Below are 11,986 nucleotides of genomic sequence, written 5' to 3' on the forward strand. Positions count from 1 at the left end.
GAGAATATTTTCTCAATACACTTGTGCTCACCTAGGTTGTGTTTGGTCGGTGGATGGGATATGATATTTGATTGTTTGTTGTGTTTGTTTGGAGGGCTAAGCGGATAGGGTGACTCAGAAAAGGGAATATTATTTCAATATGCTGAATGAGTGGATCCGGTTGATTTTGCTAGATGAAATTATTCATGTTTTTGTTTGGGTGATGTGGTCTATTTTGATTGGTTGTGATTGGTTTAATTTTTGTTATTATCTAAATTATTATATGATTATATCATTATATTTATTACTACAAATAAGTCATTAAAACAAGATAACAAGATATCGGATGGTTATGATTTTGATTAAAAAAAGTATATGATAAATGGGTATCACTAAATTTTAGTTTATCTCATTAATGATATATCCCTCCAACCAAATAAAAAAATAAATCATCCTATACATAAGAAAATATAAATTGGACCACCATATTTATCATATTCAATTCATAAATAATTGTGAACCAAATGCACCCTCAGCTTACTGTCAAACTGTACTCATGTCACAAGTACTAGGCCATAGCTGTCAAAAGCAAATTGTTGATTGATAATTCATCAAAGAAAAGATGGTGTCCTTTTAAATTGGACGATAGTTAAAATATGCTTTATAACTGACACAGCGAAATACCCGTGACATTCAAATTGGCACAATTAATAATTGGTTTATAACCAACGGGTTTGGCCTTTCCGTCAGTGTTCTGCTATGATTGTCTGCCATTTAGTCGTCCAAGTCTCCAACCAGCATATGGGTGGGCATGGCAGCACAAGCTGGCTCGCCTCCACGTGTAGAAAATCCTCCGTCTCACCCTGCGCAAGCCCTCGTCCCTCGATGCGATGCCTCATGCCTGCCCGCCGCCGGGGGCCGCCGAAGAGGCGGCGCGCATCTCCGAGCTCCATCTCCGGCGGCGGCCACGCACCCCTCTGCTTGCCTATGCGCGCGGTGGCGGAAGGCCTCAACGCACGCCACGGCGCGCGCACAATACGTTCGACGAAATGTCTAACCGATAACTGAGGAGCTTCTCTCTCCATCATCTCGCCGTCCATCACTCCATCAGCACGGAGCTTGACGAGCAAATGGTCACAAAAGGTAAGCCTATGGACTCTGATGATTCGTACTAGGTGTATGCTTTTTTATCAGCAAGTCTAGTACTCTAGTTGAGAAAAAAAATACTCCCTCCGTCTCATAATATAAGGGATTTTGATTTTTTACTTGCAATGTTTAACCACTCATCTTATTAAAAAAATTTAAAATTATTATTTATTTTATTTATGACTTACTTTATTATCTATAGTACTTTAAGCGCAACTTTTCGTTTTTTATATTTGCAAAAAAAATCTGAATAAGACGAGTGGCCAAACGTTGTAAGTAAAAACTCAAAATCCCTTATATTGTGGTACGGAGGGAGTATGTCGTAACGGCTGGCTTTACTCACAGGAAGTTGCTACCATGTCGGATACGAAACCCCATATATTTTGAAGTTGTGGAATTTCTATACCCATCAAAAAGGGAAAATTTTGTAGCATTTTAACACGGTTCAGAATGGTTACAGCTATCTAGCCCTTATCATCCAAATTAGTACACTTAATTGGTAGATGATCAAAAAGGTTTGTGTTCTGCGTAAACTGCCATCAGGAGACGGCACGGCAGGGCACCAACCAAACTGGGCTTTTATCATCTGTTCGGCACAGCGGCCCTGGCGTTCTTGCTGATTCATGCAGCTGCTGGAACTTGTGAGCTTGTGGTATACAGGTAAGACACCATCCCGTGTTCTGTTCTGTTTAGTACTTACTATAATTTGCAACGGTAAAAGTGCGCACTCCCGTCAAAAGCCGAAGACTAGTTTGCCTCAGCCATGTCGTACCATGGCCTTTTGTAGTGTTCTCTGCCTTGCTCTGCTGCTTGTCCCGCCTGTGACTTATCCAATGTGGTGCATCCGGAGAGTCCAATATATATATGTATTCTTTTTCATCTCATTTCTTTTTAGGGTACTGCCTTGAAGAATCTCAGACCTTTTAGCTCTGTCATCACAATCTGATAACTCAGGCAACAACATTTGGGTAGTTGGTACGCAATTGTCATGAGCTAGTGTTTGGCAAAGGATGACTGCTCATTAATATCACAATACATCCTGCTAATAACAAGGGTACTAATATACTCCCCCCCCCCCCGGCGAACGCAGGAGCTCGAAACAACGAATCACTTCCTATTCAACTGTGTGTTCGCTCGCCAAGGATCATGTCCCATCTTGGCTCGTCCCTTCTCGTGGCGACACTCTTCAGGACTGGTGGCCGTCTGCTAGGGACCACCTCCCAAAGCACCTTCACAAAGCTTTTGACTCTCTGGTATTTCTTGTATCGTGGCAGCTTTGGAAGGAGCGGAACGCTAGGGTCTTCGAGTCTTCTCTCGCCGGTCTCACGGTTGTCGGGATCCATCCTCCAAGAGGGCCACCTCTGGTCCTTAGCTAGTGCCGCTTCGTTTGGGGATCTTTTAAGAGGATAGAATGTTTCTTTCACCTTTCTCCCTCTGTCTAGGAGCAACGGTTTTTAGTTTTTATCTCCTTCCTTTTCAACCCCTCCCTTCCTTATCTTTGCACGGGCTAGTCCGACCCGTTGTGTTGTGTAACTAAAACTATATTTCTTCTGATATATTGACATGTAAACTTTTTTGCGAAAAATATACTCTCTCTCTCTCTCTCTAAAAAATGTTTTTTTAGCTTGAAGATTCGTCCCACAAATATTATCATTTAAGATAATTTTCTTCTCATTTTAGTCATTCAATCGGTAGTAGTCCCTTCTCCTCGTTTTCTCCCCCTCCTTATTTTCTCTACAATAAAAGGTATGGTAGTATTTTAGTCTCTTGCTTAATATGCATTTGAATTTCTGAAACAAAGGGGATTTTGAAACAAAATATTTGATAATTTGACACTTTTTCCGTTGCCCAATTGCTTTAATTGGCACTTGTGAGGATGACATGTGGGACCATCTGAGTGAATGAAAGTGGGCTAGGATGTCAAATAATCAAAACCCATTTTAAAGAGTGTTAAATTATCAAGTACTACCTCCGTCCCACAATAGTTGTCGCTTTGACTTTTTCCTTACAACGTTTGACCATTCGTTTTATTTAAAAAATTAGTGCAAATATGAAAAAGGATAAGTAATACTTAAAGTACTTTTGATAATAAAGCAAGTCACAAATAAAATAAATAATAATTTTAATTTTTTTGGAATAAAACGAATGATCAAATTTTATAAACAAAAACTCAAAGCGAAAGTAATATGGGACGGAGGTAGTATCTCTTTTGAAACGGAGGGACTGCTACAGCAAGAATTGAAGGAATGAAGGTGGCCAAGCTTTCGCAGTCTCCGCGCCACCGCAGTCTCCGCGCTGCACTGTGTGTACTGCCACTTTCGATGAGATTGACTCCATCTCCGCTAGCGCTAAAACAGCTGTTGAAAATTCCATCTAATATCATCCATTCTCTAAGAGAGCTAGTTATTTCTAACTGTCCTGATCTGGAGTTCGGTGGAGAAGAGGGAGCCCTCCGAGGATACACCTCTCTTAAGTCCATTAAAGTTCAGGGTTGCCCCAAACTGATACCGTTGTTGGTGAGTGGTAAGATGGAGGTTGGATTGCTGCCACCGTCTCTAGAATGCTTATGTATTGATATGGGTCCTGAGCTGTCTACTGTGTGGGATCTCAAACTGCAGGAGCTTGAACAGGGCAGTAATCAGGTTCCACCGCCACCTCCGTCACTTGACACATTCCTTATCACGAATCTCACAGACAAGGTACAGTCTCGTCTGCTGTCCTTCCTCCCTACCATCACAAATTTAGTCATATCAGAAAGTCCAGAGTTGACATCTCTGCAGCTGGGATACTCCAAGGCACTGAAAGAGTTGGAAATTGTAGACTGCAAGTCACTTGCTTCAGTTGAGGGCTTTGGATCCTTGACAAACCTTAGGTTCTTGACAGTATATGAATCGCCCAGCATGCCTCAATGTTTTGAGATTCTATCACAACAACATGGGGCCTCTGAGATCTTGTCCCGACTGGAAAATCTTCAGATCAGTGATGGCTTTATCCTTACTGTTTCCCTCTGCAAACAGCTCACGTCTCTGAGAGATCTATTCTTCTGGCCTGAACGAAGCAAGCCTGATGCGACGATGATGGGTCTGACAGAGGAACAAGAGAGAGCACTCCAGCTTCTGACATCCCTCGAACGTCTCAACTTTTGGGGGTTGCCGAATCTCTTGTCCCTTCCTGCAAATCTAGCAAGCCTGACCTCCCTCGAGTGGTTAGATATCTCAGACTGCCCCCGCATGGCAAGGCTGCCAGAGATGGGCCTTCCACCATCGTTGAGGAGATTATCTTTATGCCGTTGCAGCGACGACCTAAGTATGCAGTGCAGAATGGTAGCAACGGAGAAGCTACAGGTCGAGATTGATGACGAAACTATTGATTAATCACTTGAGTTATCGGTACAGGGGTTAAAGAGGTAGGCAGCAAGAAGGCAGTTACCAGCGGAAAGGAATGGGCATTTTGTCTTGAGAACTAATTGATACCCTCAGCCTCCTCTTGCTTAAAGTAATTAATTGATCTTCCTGAAGAGTGCAGACTGCAGCCTTACAAGATTTTGTACATATTGCTGCTACCTGCTCTGCACTCACTTCCTTCAGCGCATGTGTTTGTGGAGTTGTCAGTGTGTCATATCTTTGGCCTTGCAAGGACTAATATGTACGCTTGATTGGTGTGAAAGCCCTTGCTTAAAGTGATGAATGTTTTGCTCCGGGCATATAAGACATTGTTCTCATTCTTGTGCATATCCTGGTTGGCGCCTCACAGTAAGCCTTTTTCTTTCTCGAATATGCCTCGCAGTAAGCCTTGCCATGGCCTGTTTGTTTTATGCTTCTGTATTTGTACTGTTATTTTTGGTGGTTTATTTTCTGCTGTAATTTTACATATTCTCGATCATGTACAGATTGTGTGACGGAAATGAATATCCATCTTTTTGCTACTTGATGCAGCACTCAGTCTTATGTTTGAATCTCAGTATCTTATTCTTACCTCTTCAGTAGTGTAAATAACTGTTTCGGGACTGTCATCAATCTTTTGATATGCTTGTTAGATCAGCTTATGTGGTTGGTGTTAACTAGAAAACCAGATGATGTTTGCCTACAGAATTCAAGAAGTTGAATCTCTATCCCTTTTGTTTAAGCATCACTTAATTTCCTATTCTATTTTTTATCTTTGACTGCAGTTGGCGTGCTGTGGGTGGCCAGAAAATTTAACTGCCAACATTGTATGTCTTGATTTTGTCATTCTTTTTGGAAGGTCTTCCTAAATGCATTGCACAGGAGGGACAAAGTTGTTCCAATAAGCCTGCTCAAAGCGCATGCAACACTCTACTTATTGAAGGCTTTGATAGTTATATTGGAGTAGACCACAGGTAAGTTCCCTGTCATCCTCACATTGTTGTTTTTGAAATTTGACTGATTGTCTACTTTTAGTTTTCTGAACATGTCTTATATGTGATCTACTTATTTGCTTTACTAGATCCGAAGCTCGCACAAAGAACATTTTGGTCCTAAGGGTTATGATACTGGTGCAATTAAAGGGTCAGTTGGCCCGTTACATATATGAAAGTAATAATCTCTTCTTTTTGGAATCCTGCACTTGGAGAATTCCTATTCTGATTATTATCGCTGACATGTGGCTTGCTTCCTTGTGCAGAATAAGGATACATGGATTTTTTTTTTGAACTGAAAAGCATACGTGGATTTTGCAGACAATTGTTCCTTATCGAAATCATTTGAGCTGAATCGGTCTGACATCGATGGCTTCAACGTTCGGTGATGATGACTAATTACAGTTTGAGCCGATTTCGTTCTATAGTACCGTAGCAATTTCTTCCCAGTTCCCTTTATGTGATTCCAGTCATTGCAAATGAGTTCTTGTGGATTGGCCAAACCGTTTATATTACATTTTCTATTACTCCTTCCTGTCAAAAGTATTTGAAGTCTAGAACAGTATTCTGTCAAAGATTTAAAATTTTAACCATCTTGTTGTGACCGTGTTGTAATTTTGCCTGACAGTATTTTGCATTTTTGCAACCTCTTGATTAATGCAATCATTCTTGTCCTGTAATTCCTGGCCCTGGTGGCTTCATGGCATTGTACTGATCAGATTATTGTCTTGTTTATGGTACGCATTTCGTTACATATTATTGTCCTGGGGTACGCATTTTCCAGTGAAGAATCCTCGAGACCTTGAATGCCTTGTGATTTAGGCTCCGTCAGGCTGCTGTACTCCCAGGTACTGCTTATGCCATAGCGGAAGCCAATTGTGGAATGAAAATACATTAGCCGGGTTGGCCGAAAGAAGAGGCCAGCTAAATCTTTTTAGTGAAAATGCATGGTCTAATCAAAGTAATTCTGCATCCTTTTGAGACAAAGCTTCACAATGATCACAGTCAATTCCCAGATTACTTTTGCATCCCTGAACAAGACAATGCGCTATTACAGCACTTCTTCACGTTGCAAACTGGTACAGAAGAAACGGCGCCGCCGGCCGCCATGAGCCCGTGACCATCGGCGAGGAGGAAAGGTGGCATGAAGACGAAGCGGTTTGTCGACGTAAGCCCATTACGGCCCATATTAAAAAGCCCATATGACATGTCGCGTTACCTGAGGTATTATGGGCCATGTGCGTGCGGCCGCGTAGAATTTTCTTCGGTTTTAGATTTTTTTTTAATATTTACAGAAATAATCTATCGGCCAAAAAAATTACAAAAATAGACCCTGCCGCCCACCTCTGGGGCGGCAAGCTGACGTGACAAACGGGGAGGAACGGGCGGTGACGGAGGGAGGGTTTTTTGCAGGAAAACCCTTGCCGCCCTCTGGTGGGGCGGCAAGGGGCCCGAATGCAAAAAAGCCAGTCAGGGCCGGCTATTTTGCAGGCGGCCCCTTGCCACCCTCTGGCCGGGCGGCAGGCCTCACTGCCGGGCCCGAATGCAAAAAAGCTAGTCAGGGCCGGCTATTTTGCAGGCGGCCCCTTGCCACCCTCTGGCCGGGCGGCAGGCCTCACTGCCTATAAAAGGCCTGTTGCCCAGCCCCCAGCCCTCATTCTTCTCTCCTCAATTCCAGTGAAAAAAAAAGAAGAGAGGGGAGGAGAAGAGAAGAAGGGGCGAAGCCCTGCCGGATTCAGACGCCGATTTCAGGTAATATTCATAGATTCTATATGTGACTATTGAGTTAAATAGTGTGTATTTTTTAAAAATTTGTTTGAATAAATGCATTATATTTTTAGGGTTTTAGTTGTACTAATCTAGAAGTGCGTATTATAGATATCGGTAACTACGTAGATCTGCTAGTTTGGAATCAATACATTACCGTTGCATTGGCTTACACAAGAAGATATTACGTTGTAGATGTTTATTGCATGAAAGAGTAATATGATCTAGTTATTTCGTTGACAGATATGTCGAACAAACAAACATTCCAAGTTTACCATGGACCAGGAAACGTCCGTTATGGGCCAACTGGGGTAGATCTGTCAGATTTTATTGTATCAGAAAGGGGAATTGATAGACCGGCTGAGAGGAGTGTACCTTCTATAAAAGGATGGTTAATGAGGGGCTTGAGAGTTGATCCACAGACAAGTGACATAACAATCAATGTTATAGTAAGTCGGGCAACTGAGGGTTTTTATTGGAAACTAATGCCAGTTCAAAACTCTCGAGTGTGGAGATGGTATTTGGAAAATGCATTGTAACGCGGGTGGCCTCTAGCTTTGGTTCCGTTTGTTCACCCGAAGGATCCAGGTGTGCAGATGAACATGGATGATGGCGAGGGACCAAGTGCTGAAGTAAACGAGACTTCTGTGGAGGAGGTCAACGCACGAGAGGACGGGGGCGTAGTAGCTCCAGTGGGCATTCAACCAGGTGGAGTGGCCGACGAGGGGGAGACTGTCGGTGCCATTGTGGATGAAATGGAGAGGGAGGATTCTGATAACGAGCGTGTAGAGGAAGGTGATTCGTCAGATGATGAGACGGATATTAATCCAGCAGAATGGGCTAGTGAGGATTTTTCTGGACTGATCGTCTCTGAAGAGGATAGTGTGAGATGGGAGTACAAAAAAAATGAGGTTATTCAGGGAGCAATTTATAGTAGAGCAGAAGATATGAAGGAGGCGGTAAAACATTTTGCAGTGTCACTTCATAGAGAGTTTAGGGTTGCCAAGTCGAACCGGTCGCAATATGAAGTTCGGTGTGTTAAGGAAAAAGATGGTTGTCCCTGGAGAGTGCACGCGTATAAGGGGAAATGGAAGGATTATTGGACAGTGTCAGTTGTTACCAAGCATACATGTTTTCTACCTGGTGTTCAGAAATACCACAGGAACATTACATGTGCATTTGTTGCATCTGAGATGTATGCGCATGTCATCGATAATCTCACATATGAACCAAGGTCAATAATCCGACACATCGAAGAGACATACAAGTATACTATTAGCTATGCCAAGGCCTGGAGGGCCAAACAGAAAATAATAGAGATGAGATTTGGAACTTACGAAGCCTCGTATGACAATTTGCCACGCCTGCTTGGTGTTATCGAAGAAAGAAACCCTGGGAGCTCTTACGAAGTGAAGAAATTCCCCTCAATTGAACATCCTGGCAAGAGTGTGCTGCAAAGGGCGTTCTTAGCTCTACATGCATGCAAGATGGCATTCGTGAACTGTCATCCTGTTCTCTGTATTGATGGGACATTCTTGACAGGAAAGTATCGGGGCCAGATACTAACAGCAACAGGGGTAGATGGGAACAATCAGGTATTGCCCTTGGCATTTGCTTTTGTTGAGAGTGAGAATACCGACAGCTGGTACTGGTTCCTGAAATTGGTTAAAACAAAAGTTGTTGGTATGAGGCCAAATGTATGCCTGATACATGATAGGCACGCTGGCATTCTGCGAGCGATAGGAGAGTTGCAGTTTGGGAGTATGGAACGAGGATACCCTGGTGTTTGGGAAGATGTACAGAGTAGGTGGTGCATGCGTCATATGGGAGCTAATTTCTTCAAGCAATTCAAGAACAAGGAGCTCATGAACATGTTCAAGAGGCTGTGCAATCAGAACCAGGAGAAAAAATTCAATGAGCTTTGGAAGAGATTAGATGAGTTGACAGCCAAATGCAGTGATCAGCGTGCAGCGGCTCCATCGACCGCCGTTGCTGACCCTCCTCAAGCTCTTGGACCTCTCCCAACGGATAGTCCAACATTGGTTAGAAGAACTGGATTGGAGATTCGGAAATTTTCTCAGTGGATTCTGCATGAACCAAAAGAGAAATGAGCCAAGGCGTATGACACAGGTGGTGCTAGATATGGAATAATGACAACAAATTTGGCAGAAGTTTACAACTGGGTGATGCGCGGTGTCCGTGGACTGCCACTAGTTGGCATAGTGGAGTTCATTTTACATGGGACATGCAGGTATTTTAGGGATCGGTTCCAGGCAGTTCTTCCCTCTATGCCGAACAACAGCATTTTGTTTGGAGCTTTCATGCAGAAAAAGCTAGAGGAGTTGCGTAAAAAGGCCATGAAACATCGAGTTCTAGTGCAAGGTACTCAACAGCACAGGTTTGAGATACTATGTCAAGATAAGGCAGGCAGGGGTATCTACCGCAAGAGAGTGAAGCAGGAGTGTGTTCTCAAAGATGATGGCACCTGTCATTGCTCTTGTGCAAAGCCGAAGCTGCTCCACAGGCCATGCACCCATGTCATTGCTGCCGCAGCGGAGTGTGGCATACCAGATACAGTATATGTGTCACAGTACTTCAGTAAGCAAGCAATATATCATACATGGAGCGGCGAGATTTATGGGTTCGGCATAGCTGGAGAGTTCACAGAGACAAACGATGAAGTACTCAATATTCCTGACCCATCGAAGCTCCGAGGCAAGGCTGGAAGGAGGAGGACTCGTCGCATCCGCAACGATATGGACGAGTCGGAGGCTGGCAGGGTGAAGCTTTGCAGCAAATGCGATGAACATGGGCACACCTACAAGCATTGTCCTAAAGACAAGGAGAAACCAAGTGCGGCGGAGGCAGGACTATCAGGATCAGCAGCAGATGGAGCTCGCCCTACGGGTGAAGGCACTACCTCCACTCGACCACGTCCTAGGCGTCGTCGTGCCACGTCTGGCTACGTGGTGTAGTTCTTATGTTCTATGTCGGCATGTGGATTTGCTTGTAATTCGTTTCGAACTTATCGATGTGTTTATGTTTCGTCGTGTAATGTCAGACTTCGGCATGTCATGTCTTTAGGTCTCGTGATGTAATGTCGGACTAAGGCGCCTAACGTCTTTATGTATGCTGATGTATGTCGGACTTCGACACGTAATGTTATGTTATATTATTGAACTCTACATATATGTTAAATTGCACGTCATCGTTATGTACCATTAGTAACGTTTGCTATATTTAAATAGCCTGTACTCTTGTTGTACATAATTAATCTCACGATTTTATTACTATTTCATAATTTTGCAAGTTATCTTTTGTTTTACATTACTATTTTTTGAATTGTTCTAACACGAAACACTATATTTTTCAGAGATGGCACGTCAGGATACACCTCAGTTGTTGGACCCGGCGATAGATCACCGACACCGGTCTCACCTTACTGCGGTGCAGGGGGCTCAGCTTGGGACGTTCCGGGCACGGACGTGCGGTGAGCTACTCACGGTTCACGACTCCTTTGTCGAGAGGTACGAACAGTGTTTTACTATAAGTTAGTTGTACTGTAATATTTTTTATAATGACATATTAATTTGTTATTGCAGGCTACGTGAGGCCGGCCTCCTACCGATGTGTCGGCTGGTGGAGGCTGCGGCCGGCGACGCAGACCCGGCCAGACGATGGACTGTGGACAGGTCCCTCGTAGCAGCTTTGGTCGATCGATGGAGGCCAGAGACGCACACTTTTCACTTGCCGTGCGGTGAGGTAGCCCCTACCCTACAGGACGTATCTTACTTGTTGGGGCTACCGCTCGCGGGAGACGCTGTTGGGCCAGTGACCACGGCTGTGGACTGGCAGGACGATCTGACGGCACGTTTCGCACTAGTACAGCGCGCACCGCACCTCCCGCTCGAGCCGTTGGCACACCACCGCAACACCGGACCTACGAAGAGGTGGCTGCTTCAGCTCACCGTGAGTGTTTTTGTACCGAAATGACAATCGTATTACATATTTAGTCCGCAGTTAAGGTGCCTAACATTTTATCGACTGCTTGCAGGTTGAGCAGCTACAGGCGGAGGCCGACGAGTACTCGTACAGCCGATGTTTGGAGGCGTACTTGCTCTGGCTTTTTGGCTGGGTGATGTTCTGTGGCGGTCACGGGCACGCGGTCGACAAGGGACTCGTGCACTACGCCAGGAGCATCGCCGACGCCGCGGTAGGCGAGGTGCCTCAGTGGAGCTGGGGTTCCGCGTTGTTGGCGGCTCTGTACCGTGCACTTTGTGAGTCTTGCACGAAGACGGATCCCAGCGCGACCTTTGGTGGGTGCCCTCTCTTTCTTTCTATCTGGGCAGCTGAGAGGATTGCGATCGGCCGCCCTGAGGTGGACCAGCACGCGTACGAGGAGTCACTGTACGAGGAGCGACCAGAGGTCGACTACCCTACGATGGGTACTCTGTGGTGCCGTCGTCAGGTACGTTGCATCGATCTTATCATATTGTTAAGTTAATTGCTAAGTTCATTGTACATCACATCGATCGTCTCGTATTGCAGCGCCGATGGGCTCACGTCCAGGTTAGGCGGTCGTATCCTGAGTTTGTTATGGAGTTCGACCGCCTTCTGACGACTGACGTCGTGTGGGAGCCCTACAGTGCCGCGGCTACCCAGGCTCGTGCGCCGTTGGGTCTGTCCACACTCTGCACCAGGGACCAGGCGTACTGGATG

General features: G+C 44.8%; 1 non-coding gene across 3 annotated transcripts; it reads left to right on the plus strand.

Moving 5' to 3' along the window:
- The first annotated feature begins 730 nt into the window (after positions 1-730).
- LOC4337035 (uncharacterized) lies at positions 731-6,180 on the plus strand. Of its 3 annotated transcripts, XR_003241879.2 has the most exons (6): positions 731-1,122; positions 1,669-1,785; positions 4,143-4,877; positions 5,294-5,482; positions 5,590-5,678; positions 5,767-6,180. It is a non-coding gene; the product is annotated as an uncharacterized protein (transcript). The 3 variants fall into 3 exon arrangements; XR_010740679.1 differs by lacking the exon at positions 4,143-4,877 and having other exon boundaries at positions 1,471-1,785; XR_010740678.1 differs by lacking the exons at positions 731-1,122; positions 1,669-1,785 and having other exon boundaries at positions 3,860-4,877.
- Positions 6,181-11,986: the final 5,806 nt, after the last annotated feature.

The sequence above is a fragment of the Oryza sativa genome, chromosome 4 (assembly GCF_034140825.1).
Source record: "Oryza sativa Japonica Group chromosome 4, ASM3414082v1".
Lineage (NCBI taxonomy): Eukaryota > Viridiplantae > Streptophyta > Magnoliopsida > Poales > Poaceae > Oryza > Oryza sativa.